Here is a 12,226-nt window from a genome sequence, read left to right on the forward strand (position 1 = left end):
CACAAAATTCTCCTTACCTTTGACCTCATATCCTTTTGATTGTGCAATACGAAGTTGAAGTTTTAATAAAAAATATTTATAGACACTTTTGTCAAAGATCTAAGAGATGGAGGGAATTTTAATAGTTTTTTGAGGGACTAACTAATAGAAGAAATCTTCTTAATGATAATATTTGGATGGACCAGCTCATCAAGATTTTTTTGAATATCTATTGTTGCTTGGTACAATGGAGTCAACTCACGATGATCAAGGTGGCCAACATAAATAAGGTGAGCTACTTGAAAGATCGAGTAATGTAGAGGCACTCTTAACATTAGCAGTCATTATCCTCATGCTAGAGGAAATGAGAAATATAATGAAGAAGATTTGACAAAGATTTATGTATATTGCAGAATATAATACACTATGTAAAATGACATACATAGCCCTTGATAATCTCGATATAAATCCATATTCATTTTATGTGGATGAAAAACTTTTAGGATGGATGAGAATCGCATGTTTGGATAATCCTAATAACATTTTGAATATTGATGCATAGGGGGATTTATGTGTAGGTGTTGAGATACCAATGCACTACTATTAAAGGCTCATGTCCATGAGAAAAGGAAAGAAGCATGCATCCAAAATTAACTATTACAAAGGAAGTGTTTGAATAGATTGTTGAGTCTATAATTGATTTTGTGATGGACATTTTTATAATATTTTCTTATAAATTATAGAAATATTTCCTCGACATGAATTTCTTGAATCAATGTGTATTGTGTTTCCCAATTATTGGAGTTTCAGAAGTCCAAAAGATTTTAGAGATAAGTTAATGGTTTTGATAGATCAATTTTGTGAAACCAAAGAAATCAATGAGGTAACTATAAATAGAATTTAAGATGAATCTTGTTTGAGAGAGAAATCATATAGTTTTGCAAAGACAACGAAGGAACAATGTGATCTTATGTGGAACCCTAGAGAGGAAGGATCAATAACCAAACTTTGGAAATTTTTGGCTTAGAGAAAGGTTTTGAGGGATTCAATATCAAAATATCTCAATCTTGTTAAATTATGTTTGACCATGATATTGGGATCTATGGAGGATGAGATGTTTTTCAATGCTTTGGGGTTCCTATAGTAAATGGTAAGAAATAAACTAGACAAGAATTTGGAAAATTTCCTAAGGTTGTATACATCCAAATATGAAGTCAATAATTTTCCTTACGAAAGGACACTAAAATTGTAATGGAAGAAATGTCAAAGAAGAGGTTTGGGAAACATTTTATACAATGATATCACTAACTCAATTAGTGGTATTGGTAGCATTGATGTTGAAGCTAAGGATCAAGCAAGTAGACGTATAAAAACTAGAGAAAACATGGAGCATATTGAAGAACTATTTGAGCTTGATGGTGAGGAATCTAAAGATTTGGATGATGAGATGCAATAATAACTATTAAAATTATTGTATGATGTGTCAACTCTTAATTTATTACTTATTAGTAATTATTGTACACTTTGGATTCTAGAAATTATTCTCTAAATCTCATCATGATTCATCTATCATGCACAATTATTTATATCATATTCTAAATATCTAATGTCAAACAAACTACTTTCTAGATTCTAGATAGTATTATCTACATCCCATCATCTATCATGCATAATAAGTTACATCAAATTCTAAATGTCTAATGTCAACCAAAATATTTTTTGGGTTCTGGATACTATTCCTTGCATCTCATCATCTATCATTTTCTAAAAAAATTCTAGTGTCAAAAAAAACATGTACATCTTATGTTAGATGATGTCATCAATCATTCAACTTTTACCATTACTATTTCTTTTTATTTGCATTATTATGGTTATATGATACGTTGTTATGATATAATCCTTGATTATTTTTATGAAATTATAGCAATTCATATGGTAAAATTCATATTCATTCTCAGTACTTTATTTACACATAATAATTGATACAATTCAATGAATTCACGGTGCAAAAGTTAAGTTTTATTACCCAATTTCATAATCATGAGTTATAAGTAATAACTTTACAACTATTAGATTTAGCAAATGACCCTAGATTCTCTTCTAAAGAAATATAAAACTAAGGGAGCAACAACAACTTCAAGTCATTTTGCCTCATGGGGAGAGTCTTAAATTAGCATCAAATTCAGTACCAAAAACATTTTTTTATTTGCATTTGATAGGCAATGTTCAACAAGATAGCATGTGGATATCGCTATGTTTATCCTGTTTAAGAAACAAAGTTTAAACTTTAAACTCATGTTAAACCATTAGAAATAGAAATAAAGTATACACTACAACAATCATTGAAAGCACTTTTCAAGTTTCATATACTCTAATTTATGTCTTATGAGATGACTGAAAGTTTGGTCAGCTTTTTTAGGATTTTGAACTCTCTTTTGTTTAGAGTTTGAACATTTGTTATGTTATATTACATGACCTAAAACTTCATCAAATATCCATATTTGGAAGATTTACTTGAAAGAAAATCTACATCCAATAGTACATTCAAATTTTCTAATGACTTGTTCCATTTTTAAAATGCCTTCAAGAGTTGTATCTTAAGGAAGCTTAACTACTTCAAGCATCATTTTGGCCTCTAGCTATTTTTGGTAAGCTCCCCTTCCAATGATTTTTATTGATGAGTTACTAGGGAAAGGATTAAGCAAACCAAGACTTATCATTATTTTTTCTTTGTCATCCATCTTGGTGGACTTTATCCCAAATGAATTCAAATATCACTCTCCTTCCCTTATACTCTAGCATTTTTTAATGATAGATGATGATTTTAATGATGCACAAACATGGTAATGAATTCTATTACCATCCAAATACCTATCACTTTTGAATTGATTATGTGTATAATCTATCTTGTAGTCTTCTTGAGCTTAAAAAGGATTCTATTATTCTAAATCTTCTCTTTGATACTCTCATAAATAGCTTGAGCAATTTGATGCAATTCAAACCAATCACGCAACCTATTTGTATTTTTCATAATTTCCCCCCACAATTTTTCTTTAATTTATTAGAATATATTTTCTATTTTTTCATTTGACTAAATCAAGTTGTTTTCTTAGGTTGCGATTGTTTTGTTTTCCTTATGTAGCTCTTTCACCATTTGTATCAATTGATTTTAACTTTCTTTCTGTATTTCCTCTTGTTTCCTTTCCCTTTTTTTAATTTTATCTACCCCATACCTTGTCTTCTCTAGAAACTTCTCCTAGAATTCATTTCAATTCACCTCCAAAATAATTTACATAAGATTCTATGCCTCCAAGTCATCAATCTTATCTTCCTCCCAATTCACAAGTTCCAAGAAAACAAACTTGTTAATATTTATTTGGTGAATCTTCGATCTTTTTCATAATACAATAGCTCGACATTATCAATTTACTGATGCTCAGCACATACTATGTTACTCGGCATCTACTGCAAAATCACTCGACATCAACTAGATTTTACTAGTGCTCAGCATCAACTGAAAATCACTTGGCATCTACTAACTTGTTCGGCATCTACTATAAATTGCTTTCACTTGGCTCCAACTGACTTTTTCCTTGGCTTGCACTAACTTTGTGCGGCACCTTCTATCAACTTACTCAAGCTTAGCAAATGAACTTTGTTCAACCTTACTCTTCTAAACTTTTCTAAGTGTAGCCAATCATTTTGTAACCTCAACTAGATCATCAATACATTATGTTATCACTATCTTAACTGATTCTTGCACTTCAATACATAATCATAACTCAACCTTTCCCCTAGGTACTTTTGTTACATCTTGTTGATCAAATCTACCTCATCAATTAACTAAGTGATAGTGCTTGAAACATATAAACAATTGTCTTACTAGCATGTAGCAAGTTCGAAATCAGTGAAAAAACAATGATTGAAACACTTTTTCAACAATTTTTCTACTCAAATGATCTTTTCAATCATATATCAACAATCTCCCTCTTTGGCATTGATGGAAAACCAAACTGATCAACCAATCAAACAAATGATAAACTAACTAGGTTAAAATAGTAAGGCAATACCAAAAGGAAAGTTTGTGAATTAAATTTCTCCCTCTATCAGCAACTCCCTCTTTTGATTAGGTTACAAAATAAAACTCCCTCTTTTGTTCTGATCCTTCCTCAGAGTGCTTTCTACTTTCTCTTTTGTTTTGATCCTTCCTCTGAGTGCTTTCTACTTTCTCCCTCTTTCTTTCTTACCAACCTAGACTTTTGATGTACTTTTTCCTTTGATCATCTGCCTTGATTAGTATGCACTTGATCAGTTTACTGTACTATCTCCCTCTTTGACAACAATGCATAAGACATATACTCAACACTCTGCATCTTGATATATGCAAACATAGGCTTTTGTAGGCTTTTCAATTTTCTCCCTCTGTCACATTGCTTGTGCCTGATTTGAAATTCCAGCTTTGTGATTACTTTAGGCAGTTCCTAAAGTAAGGTCCACTGCATCAATTTGTATGAAATGAATGTTAGCTTGTTTGATGCAGGGTACTCCCCTTGTCTTTTACATAGCCTTTGATAGGGGTATCACCCCTAGTTTACCTCGTAGATACTCATAAGCATCCTTAGGTAATGCTTTGGTGAAGATATCAGCAATTTTCTCCCTTGTGTTGATATATTCTATCTTCACCTCTTTGTCTTGAACCAACTCCCTTACATAATGATACTTTATTGCAATGTGCTTTGTATTTGTATGCATTACAGGATTCTTTGATATATTTATAGCACCTCTATTATCACAATAAAGTGTCACTGGTTCTATGATTTCTTCCTTCATTCCCTTAAGTAACTATTTGATCCATAAAATGTTTGTGCAATTAATAGTAGCAGCAACATACTCTACTTTAGTAGTAGATTGGGAAGTACAACTCTACTTCTTTCTTGTTCATGTAACAAGTCTTCTACCTAATAAGAATGCTCCTCCATTGGTGCTCTTTTTGTCATCAATATTTCCATTCCAATCAGCATTATTGTAGGCTTTCAATTCAAAGTTTTCATTCTTCTTATAGTGTAAACCATACTCTTCTATTCCTTTCAAGTATCTCATTATTCTTTTCACAGCCATCAAGTGATTCTCTCTAGGGTTAGCAGAGAATCTAGCAACTATCCCCATAGCTAATGCAATATCAGGTCTATTGTTTACTACATATTGCAATTTTCCAATCATGGATTTGTATAATATTTGATTGACCTCAGCTGAATCATCATTCTTTGATAGCTTGAGTGTTGTTACCATAGGTGTACTTACTAGTTTTGAATCCTCAAGTCCAAATGTCTTCAATATCTCCTTGACATTTTTTGATTGGGTGATATATGCACCATATTTCATTTGATAGACTTGTAATCCCACAAAGAATTTGATCTCACCAAACATTGACATTTCAATCTCTTGCTTCATCTGATTTGCAAAATCTTTACACAAAGCATCTTGTTCTCCAAATATTATGTCATCAACAAATATTTTAGATAACAATATACCTTTTCTTTATCTGTCTTCATGTATAAAGTATTGTTATCATATGTCCTTTCAAATCCAATCTTAACAAGATAAGTATGAAGTCTCTCATACCATGCTCTTGGTGCTTGTTTCAATTCATATAGGGCTTTGTGTAGTCTATATACCATGTTCTTGTTATTTTTACAAACAAATCCTTTTGTCTGTTCTATGTAGATGTCTTCTTCTAATATGTCATTCAAAAATGTAGACTTAACATCCATCTGCTAAACTTTGAAACCTTTATATGCAACATAAGCAATCAGCATTCTTACTCCTTCCATTCTTACAATAGGGACAAATGTTTCACCATAATCTATTCCTTCTTCTTATGCATACCCTTTTCAAACTAGGCTTGCTTTGTTTCTTGTCACTTCACCATTCTCATCTAGCTTATTTCTAAATACCCATTTTGTGCCAATCACATTCTTGTCTTATGGTCTAGGAACTAGACTCCAAGTCTTGTTCTTTTCTATCTACTAAATTTCTTCTTCCATAGCCTTGTACTAGTCATCATCTTCCAAAACATCTCTCATTGTCTTAGGTTCCTTCATGCTTAACAAACATGATTCACTTCTTAACCTATTTCTTTTCATTGGCTTTGCATTTTTGTCTCCAATGATTTGATCTGTAGGATGGTGCCTTTTGGCATATTTGGATGGTCTAGTATCAGTTCTTGTGGCTACATTTTGTCTCTCAGCTTCAATATCACTATGTGCATCTTTATTAGGTGTTCCAGCATCTCTTTCATGTGTGCTAATCTCAAAGTCAAGTTGTGCATTCTCCTCATTTTGCAACTCGACATTAACAGGATGTGACTCATTAGTCATTGAGACTTGATGTTGGTTTGCTACATAGTTTGTAGCATCTTCTTTAGTATGCATTCCTCCATAGTCATATACAAATGAGTTGTAATCTTCTAGTTCTTTTGTAGGTTCAGCTTCATGTGCTTCTGTAAACTCATCAAAATTCACATTTGCACTTTCAAAAATTTTGTTAGTGTTAGTATTTAAACACTTGTAAGCTTTACTTCTTGTGGAGTAACCAAGGAATATACCTTCTTCACTCTTTGCATCAAAATTTCCACTCCTAACATCTTTAATAATATAGCATTTTCTTCCAAATACCTTAAAATATCTCACATTAGGTGGATGAGCATATCATAGTTTTAAAAGTGTTGAGTGAGTACTATTCTTTACTTGCACACGGCTCAAGGTGTATACAAAAATACATACAGCTTCTCTCCAGTATTTTAGAGCAACATTTTTCTCCATCATAAATGTTATGGCACAATCCATTATGGACCTATTTCTTCTTTCAGCAATCCATTTTGTGGAGGATTCCTAGGTGCAGATGTTTGTCTCTTGATTCCTCTGTCATTGCAGAACATCTCAAACTCATGTGAAATGAATTCACCTCCTCTATCTGATCTCAAGCATTTCAACCTATTACCTGTTTCTTTTTCCACTCTTGCCAAGTACCATTTAAACATTTGAAAAGCATCTAATTTTTGTTTTAGAAACATGACTGTCATCATTCTATAGTAATCATCAACAAACAACATTATATACCTATCTCTTTTGTAGCTTTGCACTTCAATAGGTGCACACAAGTCAGTATGAACAATTTCAAGTATTCCTTAGAGGTATCAGCTTTATTTTTGAAGCTTGACTTTGTCATCTTGCTTAGCTGACATTGTTTGCACATTATATTTTCTAGTTTCTTCAACTTAGGCAAACCTCTAACTCTTTTCATGTTACTGAAACTAATCAGATTATCAAAGTTAGCATGACATAGTCTTTGGTGTCAAAGCCATACATCATCAAATTTTGCAATAAGACAAGTAGCATCTTCTATATCCAAATAGAATAGATTACTCCTAGTTTGATCACCTTTTCCAATCAAGTTTCCATTTGTATCATATATCTTGGCTGATTTGTTCTCAAACTCAACTTTGCAACCCAAATTATTCAATTGTGACACACTTAACAAGTTATAATTCAATCCTTCAACATAATAAGCATTTTCACATGAAATCTTGTCTGTGAGGTTGATAGAACCTTTTCCTTTAATCAAACATGGTGCATCTTGACAAAATCTTACACTATTTCCATCATAATAGGTTAAGGTAATGAACTTATTTTTTTCTCCAGTCATGTGATGTGAGCATCCATTGTCAATGATCCATTTTTCATTCTTGTTCACACAAGTTGGAAGTGTAGTTGCCTCATCCTCATCTGATTCATCCTTCATTATAACATATACCACTTCATCATCATTTTCATCAGAGTCATTTTCATTAGCAATGTAGCATGACTTCTTGCCTTTATCTCTGTAGTCTCTTCCATAATCTTCTCTTCTATTTATTTGCATGTTCCCTTCTCTGAAGTTCTTCTTCTATGTACATCTTGCAGCAATATGACCAAATTCATTGTAATTAAAACAAATGATAGGTAGCTTACCTTTGAATTTACCTTTTTCTTTGTGAAATTGTCTTGCCAGCAATGCTTCCAATTGTTCAATGTCTTCCTCATCTGTAGTGCAATCACTGGATGCATTTTTTATCTTTCTTTTCTTCTTCTTTGGATTTACCTACTCAGAATCCTTCAATAACAATTTTTCTTTAAAAAATAATTCAATACTCTTTGTTCTATAGTTGTCAAAATTAGATAGCTCAAAAGTAGTGAGTCTACCTACTAGACCTTCAAGAGTTAGATCTTTTCCTAGTATACATCTTAACTCTTGAACTACAGGTACTATAATGGCATACACAAGAAACAATGTTCTCAAGACTTTACTTAGCACAGTATCATCATCTATTTTACCAGTAGCTCCTTTTATTGCATTAACAAGTTCTTTTATTCTAGAAACATATTCAACAATATTTTAACTGTCTTCCATTCTCATGTCATCAAACTTACCTCTGAGGCTCTCTGACTTGACTCTTTGAACATTTTTGTCTCCTCCATAGATGGTGTCTAGGTCATCCCCCATCTACTTTGCATTCTTAAGGCCTTTTATATCATCAAATTTAGTAAAGCTTAGGGCACAGGCAAACTCCAACATTGCATGATTGTGTTCTTTCTTTTTCTTCAAATCTTTAGCAATTAGGACTCCTGCTAGATCAACATGTTCTACTGAAATGCAAGATTGTGCATATTTTCAAAGTCCTCCAAGGTGTAGCTTCATCAAAATTTTCCATGCAAGAAAATTATCTCTGTTGAGCTTGGGTACCTCTCTTTTTGACATCTTGATCTTTATGCTTTTAGTAACTTAAAACTAATCATCTTAAGCAACTGCGCTCTGATACCAATTGTTGGAATTCTTTTTAAATAGCTAAGAGGGGGTTGAATTAGTTATTCAAGGTCCAAATGTACAAATAAAAATTTTCACAATTCTGTGAACCCATAAAACACTCTCATAACCATGCATGCATTCATTGTGTGTTAACCACAAACTGATATATTACTGTTAAATCAACATGCAAAAATGTAAACCAAAAACAAAACACATCCATCAACACATTTAACACAATGATTTAATATGGAAACCCAATTTGGGAAAAACCACCAGTAACATGCTACTCCTTTTTCACTCTTCTGAAGTGATGCCCTGTTAAAGGCCAACCATGTTAAAGGTTACAACACACACTGTTAAATGTGACCCAGTTAAGGGATTTCAATCACCTTGTTAAAAGTGAGCCTTGTTAGAGGACTTTAGGCCATTCCCTTGGAATGTCACCCTATTAAATTATTTTCCAATGATTTCTAGGTAAACCTTACTCCAAAGGATTTTCCCTAATCTGATACTATTATTAGAAAGTAATAGTAGAGCTTTGATATAATACAACTTACAACCTTACTTATAGATTACATATCACTATTCAGTCCTCAACTCTGGTAGGCTTCCAATATTGTCAACTTTGATAGCTTGTTCACCCTTTAAGAATTCATCCTTATTAATCCTTCTTGCTTAGTTCACCATTGCAAACTTCTTCTCTTGGGTCACTTGATGAAGCAAACCCTCTTCTTTCTCCTTGTCATATTTTCACATCCAAAACTCTCTAACCCCTTTGCTTCATGACTAGACATCCCTACATATAGGAAATTAGAACTCTTTTCCTGCTCATTATCCATCACAAAAATTAGGGTTTTTGATGGATTAGGTAGGATACAATGTATCTACCCCATATCTTGTCTTCTCTAGAAACTTCTCCTAGAACCCATTTGAATTCACCTCCAAAATGGCTTACATAAGATTATGTGTCTCCAGCTCATCAATCTTATCTTCCTCCTTATTCACATGTTCCAAGAAAACAAACTTGTGGGCTTTTATTTGGTGAATCTTTGATCTTTTTCATAATGTAGTAGCTCGACGTTATCAATTTATTGATGCTCAACACATATTGTGTTACTTGGCATCTACATTAAAATCATTCAACATCAACTAGATTTTACTTGTGCTCGACATCAACTAAAAATCACTCGACCTTTACTAACTTGCTCGACATTCACTAGAAAGTTCTTTCACTCGGCTCCAAGTGACTGTTTGCTCACCTTGCACTAACTTTTCTCGGCACCTTCTATCAACTTGGTCAAGCTTAGCAAATGAACTTTGTTCAACCTTATTCTTCTAAACTTTTCTAAGTATAGCCAATCATTTTGTAACCTCAACTAGATCATCAATGCATTATGTTATCACTATCTTAACTAATTCTTGCATTTCAATACATAATCATAACTCAACCTTTCCCCTAGGTACTTTTGTTACATCTTGTTGATCAAATCCACCTCACCAATCAACTAAGTGATAGTGCTTGAAACATATAAAAAATTGTCTTACCAGCATGTAGCAGGTTTTACATCAGTGAAAAAACAATGATTGAAACACTTCTTCAAAAAAAATTGTACTCAAATGATCTTTTCAATCATATATCAATAGATGGTCCCTTAATATTCATCTTACTGAGTCTATCAGTAGTTAGGATCCTATTCTAAGATGTCATCCACAAAAAGAATCATGTATTTGGCAGAAAAGACAAATCTCAACATAGTTTAAGTGGGATGTTTACTTCTTTAACAAAATCCATATAGGTGGTCATTGCATCACACCACCTATAGCCTAGAACCAAGTTCAACATAAAAAAAAAAAACCATCACCAAAGGATGGATAGTAATAACCAGCAAAGTACCAAAAAACACCAAGCACCAAGAGGCCACTAACTAGCATCTTTTTTCTTTCCTTTCCTAGCTAGGAGAACCTTGGCCCAGTTGTCAACAAGGAAGCTATAGAGTAGCTTTGAGTCCTCTTTCCCAAGGTTCTCCTCCTCTAATGCATTAACTACTAGTTGGAGAGTGGTGGTAGCTGCATGAGTCACCTTAAGAGTGAACTTTGAGAAGAGAGTGAAGCCCTTCTCCACTGCATTGTACCTATCCTTCAGCTCCTGGAGATCCTTGCAAGTAACAACTCTATTCTCCTAAGTATATAGCTTTAGAGCCTTGTGTAATTTTCAAAGAATTTCTATTGTCCTGTACAACAAGATTGTTAGTGGGGTCCTTTAGGTTTTCCAAACCATCTTTCCTGGCTGGGGAGGATGTAGTGTTAGGGGAGTCATTAATAGTTTTGGGGTTCTCCTAGTTTTCAAAAAAAGGTAGGGTGATGATGGCAGAGACATGGATGGGGTCAAGGGAGGGGTCCTTGGTAGGATTTTCCATCTCAAAATCCCAAGTGCCATCAAGAGTGGCATCCTATTTCTCCACTTCTTTGCCTGTCTCTTCTTTCCACTTCTCCTAGTCATCCCTTGAGATCTTATCACTCTCCTTAGAGTTAGTATCTTCCTCATCCTCCTCATAAGAGTGATTGGCCATTTTTTTATATCTACTACAAGTCTTAACAATTATTCCCAGCCTTCTTCTACTCCCACATATTTCCTCATCTAAATCAACAATTTCCACCTCCATCTTCTTATTCATTTTAACTCTTTTATTGGTAGCACACTCCAAGCCTAGAGTTTTGTTCTTCCTACCCTTAATAGGGGTTTGGCTAGGAGAAGCCTAAGGAGTAGGGGCATGGCTACCACCTGTAAACTCCAAATGTAGGGAGGGCTAGAGGGGAAGACATTATCAATGGCTATCACATGGGGAGGGAAAAGGGATAGGTGGAACTAAAAAAGATGAAACATGAGCCCTTGGTGTAGGATAGTGAAATTGGCCCCTTTCTTATTTCTCTCTCTAACATCCATCATAGTCTCTTCAATGGAATGCATCAGAAAGAAGGGAATGCAAACTAACTCCCTATTAAAAAATGGTTAAGAAGAGGGAAATGGTAAAAGTAATACACACTGTGTCTACCTTCAGGTGTCAGATATTTCATAATCACCAGACACACATCATCCTAGGGCTCCAAAAGTTTATCCCTCCTAAAACCATTGTGGTATCAAACCAAGGCCTCATTGCCTCTAAAGAAACTAAACAAGCTAGCTTCATCAACCACCTTTGTAATCTTCTACCATTTCCTTCCCATAATTTCTAGGCCTATCACCATGGCAATGGACTCATTCACCTAAAATGTAATTCCATTGATAATCACCTGCCTATCCTTCCAGCAAGCAACAAATTTTTTCAAACAATTCTCATCGTAGTTGTAACACCTTTCCAAGGGATTCAAAAGAATTACCCTAAAATTTCACTAAGTTTGATAG

Source organism: Cupressus sempervirens, chromosome 4 (genome assembly GCF_028749045.1).
Source record: "Cupressus sempervirens isolate cs-2001-9-10 chromosome 4, ASM2874904v1, whole genome shotgun sequence".
Classification (NCBI taxonomy): Eukaryota; Viridiplantae; Streptophyta; class Pinopsida; order Cupressales; family Cupressaceae; genus Cupressus; species Cupressus sempervirens.